The sequence below is a fragment of the Dendrobium catenatum genome, unplaced genomic scaffold (genome assembly GCF_001605985.2).
Source record: "Dendrobium catenatum unplaced genomic scaffold, ASM160598v2 fragScaff_scaffold_43, whole genome shotgun sequence".
NCBI lineage: Eukaryota > Viridiplantae > Streptophyta > Magnoliopsida > Asparagales > Orchidaceae > Dendrobium > Dendrobium catenatum.
The window spans coordinates 1,262,708-1,270,516 of NW_021318505.1; the positions used below are offsets into that span (position 1 = coordinate 1,262,708).

A 7,809-nucleotide genomic window follows, 5' to 3' on the forward strand; every position below is an offset into this window, starting at 1 on the left:
TCAAGTCTGTAATTTTAATTTAAATACATTTTCTACCATTTCTTGAGTAAATTATAATGTGGTGGATCCTGAAGCTAAATAACCTTACACACAAAGACACTCAAGGGAGTGAGTTAAGGGAGATATATAAAATTATTTTTTAGAACCAATCCATACAGGACAATTTTTTGTCATCCTAGAAGATCTCTTCAGCTCTCAACCCTAATTAGAGCATCTAGGTTTTGTAAACCTCATTAAGCAAATCATCCTGGAAGATACTCCCATGTTCTTGGATTATATACTTAAATAAAAAAACTAGATGCCAAACTCATTTTGGCAAGATTTTAAAACTCTCAATTTTTTACTAATTGTATAGGACGATCCTTGATGATTCATACCAATCATGCATAAATTGATCAGGTGAGTAGGAGAGTATATAAAGTTAGATTGATTGATCATATCATCCAGGAAGATTGAATAATTATATTGGATTATCTATAAGAAATACCTTAGCTTTATCTTAAATATTCTGGACATCTCAAATTATCTACTTGATGATAATGCCTGATTTTGAACTAATCATATAGAACGATGGCAGCATCATTCTAGACGATCAGTTATATTTCTAGATATCATCCTTATTTCTGTCATGAAAGTCCCAAACTATCTTATGGAATATAATATTTTATTTTGAACCACTAGAACAGCATGATCGCAGTATCATTCTGGATAATCAATTATATTTCTAGACATCATTCTAATTTATCTCCTGGACAACGCAAGCTATCTGTTGGAAAAAAGTGTATGTTTGAAGTAATCATATAGGATGTTATATATATCTTTCTATATGATAAAAACAAACTCTGTGTTTTGTTGAGTCCAGTAATTAGGTTGTTAAGCCTAAGTAAATGTCCCAAGGCTACCAAGAGGGGGGTGAATTGGTAGTTTTTAAAATTTTAAACCCTCTTAATAATAAAGTTGAACCGAAATAAAATTTTCTTTTAAAGTTAGTAGAAAAATGTTTTTCAACCACAGAGTTATTAAAACTGAAATTTAAAGTGCAGAAACGTAAAAGCTATAAAGTAAATGACACCAGATTTATAGTGGTTCGGTCTATAACCAGACCTACATCCACTCCTCAGAGGCACCCTCTGAGTATTGCACTAATACCACAAAGTGACTCTCCTTTAGCACCCACAGCAAGGCGGAGAAGCCTGTACAAAACACTCTTTTCACCACTACCCGGTAAGGCAGAGAACCGTCGTCCTTTCACACTCTCCTAGTGTGGGCAGAGAACCCTACGGCTGTTCACACTCTCCAAGTGTAGGCAGAGAACCTTCTTCCTTTCACACTCTCCTAGTGTGGGCAGAGAACCCTCGTCTGTTCACACTCTCCAAGTGTCGGCAGAGAACCCTCGTCTGTTCACACTCTCCAAGTGTCGGCAGAGAACCAGACCTTCTTGAATGATCTTCTCACAAGAATCTAGAAGGAAGAAAGAAAAAGAGTGAAGAAATCCAATTTCACAAGTAGAGACTCTTACCTTAGCAATCCAAGTGAAGCCTTCTCGCTCCAGTGGTAGGAATCCTCCTTTGAATGCTCTCTTCCACTCTCTCCTTGGCTATTCTCTCAAGAGGCACGAAGATCAAATGACAAAAAGATTGGGTGGCAGTCTAATTTGGACTATTTATAGAAAAGACAAGTGAAACCGCCCAAAAACTGCAAATTTTCAATTCTGTACGCAGTGGATCGTCCTGTACGATCCTGGATCGTCCTGGACGATTTTACTTAAACGATCTGAAACGACCCAATTTGTATATGTGTACGAACTGACTTCGTACAGCTGATCGTCCTGTACGAACTTGGTTCGTCCAGTACGAACGGTTATTACAAGGTCGGTTCTAGAAACTGCTGAAAACTGTTCTAAGTCGGTTTATCGTTTGAACGAAAATGTGATCGTCTGGACGAAAATTTTCCAGAGAGCCGATCGTCCTGGACGATTATTTATTTCGTCGGGACGAAAATTTTCCAGACAACCAATCGCCGCGGACGATAATTTGTTTTCGTCTGGACGAAAAAATTTCCAGAGAACTGATCGTCCTGTACGATATTTATTTTCGTCTGGACGAAAATTTTCCAGAGAACCAATCGCCGCGGACGATAATTTGTTTTCGTCTGGACGAAAAAAATTCCAGAGAACTGATCGTCCTGTACGATATTTATTTTCGTCTGGACAAAAATTTTCCAGAGGACTGGTCGCCTCGTACGATGGTAAAATTCGTCTGGACGAAAAGTTTACAGTGAACCCATCGCCTGGGACGATAATAAATTTCGTCCTGGACGAATAGGACTTAGAAAATTTTTCAAAGCAAGTTCCTATTCGTTCCAAGTGCTCTATAGGAGATAACTGACAGATCGTCCAGTACGATAAATATCGTCCTGTACGATCAGTATAGAATTTCAAGATCTCCTTATTTGTGTGTGTGAGATTTTATTCACTCAATTACAATCACTCCCTTTCAAAATTAATTCAAAGAAAAGACAAACATCAATTAAACAAAATATCTCATGTTGAATTTGAATTGAAGTTTTCGTAGTCTGGAGTCTGATTTTCCTGAAATGTTAGTACACACAAGAGCAAGTGCAAATCTTCTGAAATTGTTAGGAGATAACTATACATTTGAACAATAATGTTTGGAATCATCAAAACTACATAAGTTGCATAAATATAACTCATTCAAATAGCAACTATTCAAACAATAAGAAGGAACGTAGTCGACAGGCGACGGAGGTCGGAAGGATCGTTGTCTAGCGATAGAGGCTAAAAAGATCATAGTAGGTGGGAGATGGAGAATAGAAGGACCTCTGACCGACAGAAGTCCAACATCGGGCAGAAATCTGATGCAGGCAGAAGTCTTGTATCGGGTAGAAGTCTGACGAAAGTTTGGTGACTGGTAAAAGTCTAATGAGGGTAAACGTCTGGCGTCAGGTAGAAGTCTGGCAACGGACAGATGTCCAGTGCCAAATAGAAGTCCGACGACTGGTAAAAGTCCAGAGACGGGTGGAAGTCCGACTTCAGGTCGAAGTCCAACAATGGAAAAAACTCTGGCGACGGGCAGAAATTCGATGTCGGGTACAAGTACAAAAATGGACAAAAATCTGACGATGGGTGAAAGTTTTGTGTCGGGTAGAAGTCCGACAAAAGTGCTGCGTTGGGCAGATATCTGGAGACGGGCAAAAGTTTTTCATCAAGTAGAATTCTAATGAAAGTTCAGCGACGGGTAGAAGTTCAGAGATGATTTGATGTCCGGTGATGGGCGGATGTCCAGCGTTAGGTCAAAATCCAACGACAAGTTGAAGTCCGTCGTTTGGTGGAATTCCGGTGATGGATAAAAGTCTAGTGACTGGTGAAAGTTCGTCGTCGAGTAGAAATATGGCGACGGATGGAAGTTTGACTTTAGGTAAAAATCTAGCGACCGACCAAAGACTGGAGTTAGTTGGTGGCTGGGAGAAAATCCGGCGTCAGTTGGTGGTCAGGAAAAAAATTGACTTTCATCAGTAGATGGGTGAAAGTTTAGTGTCAGTAGATGGCCAGGTTGAAGTCTAGTGGTGATCGAGGAGGAGTCTGGTGGAAATAAGACTCTTCCTTCTCTTCCCTCTCTTCTTGCTTGGGTCCCTTCTTTCCTCCCCCTTGCTTGGGTCCCCTTCTCATGAGAAATAAAGTGTTGATTTATAGTTTTCTGGGAGTGGCATGACCAGTAAATAGGAGGAAAATCAATTGTAAATTGGGAGTTATTTGAATAGACAGCCGATGTTGAATCCCTCTTTCATGGACCGTTTACCAGACATTTGACTGTCTTAATGATATCAGAGTTTGATAATCTTGGGATCATTAGATTAGTTTGTTGAGCTGCTCGATTCGACTATAACCATGTCATGTTTAAAAAATGTTTAGTAATCCAAATTATGGATTGAACCTTCCAAATGTGCTTCAAGTTCTTGATTTGGACTCATTTGAGCTCTGATTGAATCAAATTTGGTGTCGTCGGGTTCGTATTTTTGAGACGTTCAGTTCAACTATAGGTTTGTTGAAATCGGAGTTCAAATAGTCTCCAAATTAACATACCAAAATCTGAAAAAATTTTACAAAGCGGTGAAATGGATCGAAGATCAAAATGAAAACTTTTTCTTTCTTCTTTCCTCTTTCCTCCTTCCCTTCTCCCTTCCATAGTAAGTTGGAGTTGGTGGGTGAGGATACATGAGTGATTGGAGTAAAATGGATTTTAATATGTATAAAAATTTATTTTAGTGCATACCATTGTAACGCCAGCATCGCAGTGTTGTATACTAAATTTAAAATTACTATATAATAGAGCCTTCAATATCGTGGTGGAAACTTTTGGCACTGTTGTGCTTACAAGCCAGTGCTGCCACATACACAAGCTCAACACCACAGCGCTCAGTTCAAACTAAAATTTAGATTTCCCATTTTAAATTTATTTAAAATTTTAGGTTGTTACAATTTACCCACCATAAAAAAATATCATCCTCAATATTTTCTATAAGAATTCATGCATAAAGACAGTATATAATAAATTCATTCAAAAAAAATCCATATCAAAATATAATTAAAGCGGATTGAAGGATTTACATCAACCTAGAAATAGCTTTCTTATATAGTCACGCATTTCATTCAATCACATGTCATTCACTTATGAATGCTATGTCAATCAATCATTCAAAATAAATTTCTTACCAGTCAAACTCTCTGGTTTTAGTCTGTCTTCCTAATACTGCAAGTTATGCACTCATGACATCACTAGAGTAGGTACTGTTGGTGCATTAGGACCCATGATAGCTCTATCATTGGCCCTATTCATAAATCTTTCATTATATTCTCTCAATCCTATAGTCTTTTGTCCTTAAGACTGCCTAGATTGTCCTGCTCCAAAATTAGTTCTTCCTTTCTGAAGATAATATGTATTAAGTGAAAATTATACTTATTTTTTATTGAGTTAAATTCCAATAAAAATATTTTTTTAGTTGATGTTGTGCAAGAATGTCTTAGAAAAAATGATGAAAATTTACAAAGTTAGAATTAACTATGCAACACCCCGAACATCAGTGTCAGTAAGCCTACAATGCCCATTGTCAAAACCATACATTATAGCACCACAGTCTCAAAAAAATTGAATTTAATTTAGAGCCTTGCTAGAATAAATGCCATCGCCACAATGCTATGAGCACCTCTACTCCATAAAAGGAACACTGCAGTGCTCTACACTGTCAAATTCATCAATAATTCAAACTTGAAGTGCCAACCTCTAAAGCACCACAACAATGAAAGATAAGAAAAGCAATATAGTGCCCAATCTTTTGCAATGTCAAAGTAGAGTAGTTATGAAAGAAAGCATAACACCAAATTGATCATGCATCATGCCTGGTTAGTCCAATGCTGCAACTAAGCTAATTTAGTAGTTCCAAGGTGCTAATTCATATTTTAACACCGTGGTGCCACCCTTTCGAGTGACGTGATGCATGAGTCTATTTATATAAAAATAAATAGTTATTATTGCGTTTTTTATGAGTCCATCCTAAAGTCCATAGAGCGATACTAGAGGATAATGAGATAAGTTTAGTGGAGTGGCTAGTCATCCTTATAGTGAGTAAAATAACACTTAAGAGTGGAAAGGAGTGTGGAAAGTGAAGTTGTAAGGAGGGTTCACTTATGGGAGACTCCATTTGCAGGATCTATTTAGGATTCTCCATTATGGGTGATATTTTCTTCATCTTTTCTATTTGTAACCTTTTTTAAGCAAGTAATGAAAAATGTTTTGCTCCAAATTATTTCTATAGCCCTAAACTTCTTATTTTGGGATGATGATATGAATAATCTATGTATATTCTAATATAGACTCTTGTACATAAAGGTTAATCACAATTCTCAATTTCTCTTATGCTTTATTTAATTTATGCAATGACCATGTATAAATTTAAAAACTAGTGTGATACATTACTTTAGTAGAGGAATGTTAAAAAAATTAGGAGAATTGAGATGGAATGCTTTTATACTTAGATATAAGATGAGTAAGATTCTAGATTTTATGGAGATAATATCATTGTAGAAAGATCATAAATCTTTCTTTACACCTTTATAAGGTTGACATAGATCTAAGGGTATTTATGCCTGATCCAGTGCTATTATAAATGATTATGGTTAGGAAAACATAGGTTCATTCACTATCATTAGCTTAAAACATCTTTAATTATATGTATCTTCACTATTTTATGCATTTCTCAGTAGTTATAATATTTGTTCTTTTTTTCATTGCATAGGATAAATTTAATAGCTTATGTGGATAGTACTAGAGTCAACTGTAGCATCATATTTTCTCATAGGATTGACACTCTCTCATACATCTTATTACTTGATCAACACATACGATTGTGTTATTTAAGAGCTTATAAAATATATATTCATAATACCAAGTCAATTCATAAGAAGCAGATAACTTGCCCAAAAACTAATTTTTTGGCGTTGTTATTGGGGAAATAATGTATGCTTTTGTAATTATCTTTATATTATCCAAAAAATGTTGTATATTTAACCCTACTTAATTTATTTTGGTATTTATTATTATTGCTGTCACTAGTGAAACTGTGAACTTATTTTTTTATAATTATTATTTTTAAGTTGTTATATTGGATTTTATTTCCTATTTATTGTTGTTGTATACATAGTAAATCCAATAAAGGACCATTATTATTTGAACTAGTAATAGAAATAACCCATAAAAATTTTTAAAAACTAAATAGATTTTAGTTATAGGAATGGCCAAACTAAATCCAAATCAGAACCATCCTAGACCTCTTAGGGAGTGTGCTGATCCCATAGTTGAAAAAATTCATCAGAGTATCAACTGATCTACAATCCAAGAAAATACTTTTGAGCTAAATCCTACAAGATCCAAATGGTTTAGAAGTCTTAGTTTAGAAAAACTACTTTTGAGGACCCCGACTTATATTTAGCAAGGTTTTTTAGAAATTTATGCAACATTTGTTATAATGGAATCAATAATGATTCTATTTGACATACATCTATTTGAATTATCTCTAAGTACTTTCCATCTTCTAAAATTGTAAAGTTTAGGAGTGATATTACTTCTTTTTCCCAATTTTATGGAGAGTCAATTTATGAGAGCTAGGAAAAATTTAAGGAGATGATTAGAAAGTGCTCTCAACATATTTTGCTAGATTGGTTGGTTATTAAAACTTTTTATAATTTTCTTGTAGAATCCCTTAGGTAAATAATTGATGCAACTTCTAGATGATCTTTAATGTCAAAATATTTTGATGAGGCTTATGTCTTGATAGAGAAAATGAAAACAAATAACTTTTAGTTATGATAGGGTGAATCCTAAGAAAGTAGCTAGTGTTTTATGAGTAGGATGTTTTACCTATTTATATTGCTCAGGTAGCTTATATGTCTAAGTAGTTAGATAATCTTCGAGTTAGTTTAGTATTGGGATCATCTCTCCATTTATAAGAGAATGATTTGAATTTTCTAGCGAGTCTAGTGCTTGTGGGGTTGAGAATGTGATTGTTATGGAAGATAAATAATCCATATTTATATACATACAATCCAGGTTGAAAGAACCATGCTAATTTTAGTTAGAGTAATAATAATGGTGGAAATTAATAAAATGCAAGTCAGCCTAATTCTATAGTACATTGGAATAACCCTCAACAGTCTGTAGTGAACCCTAGAACCTTTTATCCCCAAGCTTTAATGAGAATAATCAATTCAATGGAAGACACCTTTGGAAGATTTAG

General features: G+C 35.1%; 1 non-coding gene across 1 annotated transcript; it reads right to left on the reverse strand.

The window, feature by feature from the left end:
• Window positions 1-7,118: 7,118 nt before the first annotated feature.
• On the reverse strand, window positions 7,119-7,225 carry LOC114579396. The gene has a single exon (XR_003700339.1). It is a non-coding gene; the product is annotated as a small nucleolar RNA R71 (small nucleolar RNA).
• Between the last annotated feature and the right edge of the window lie 584 nt (window positions 7,226-7,809).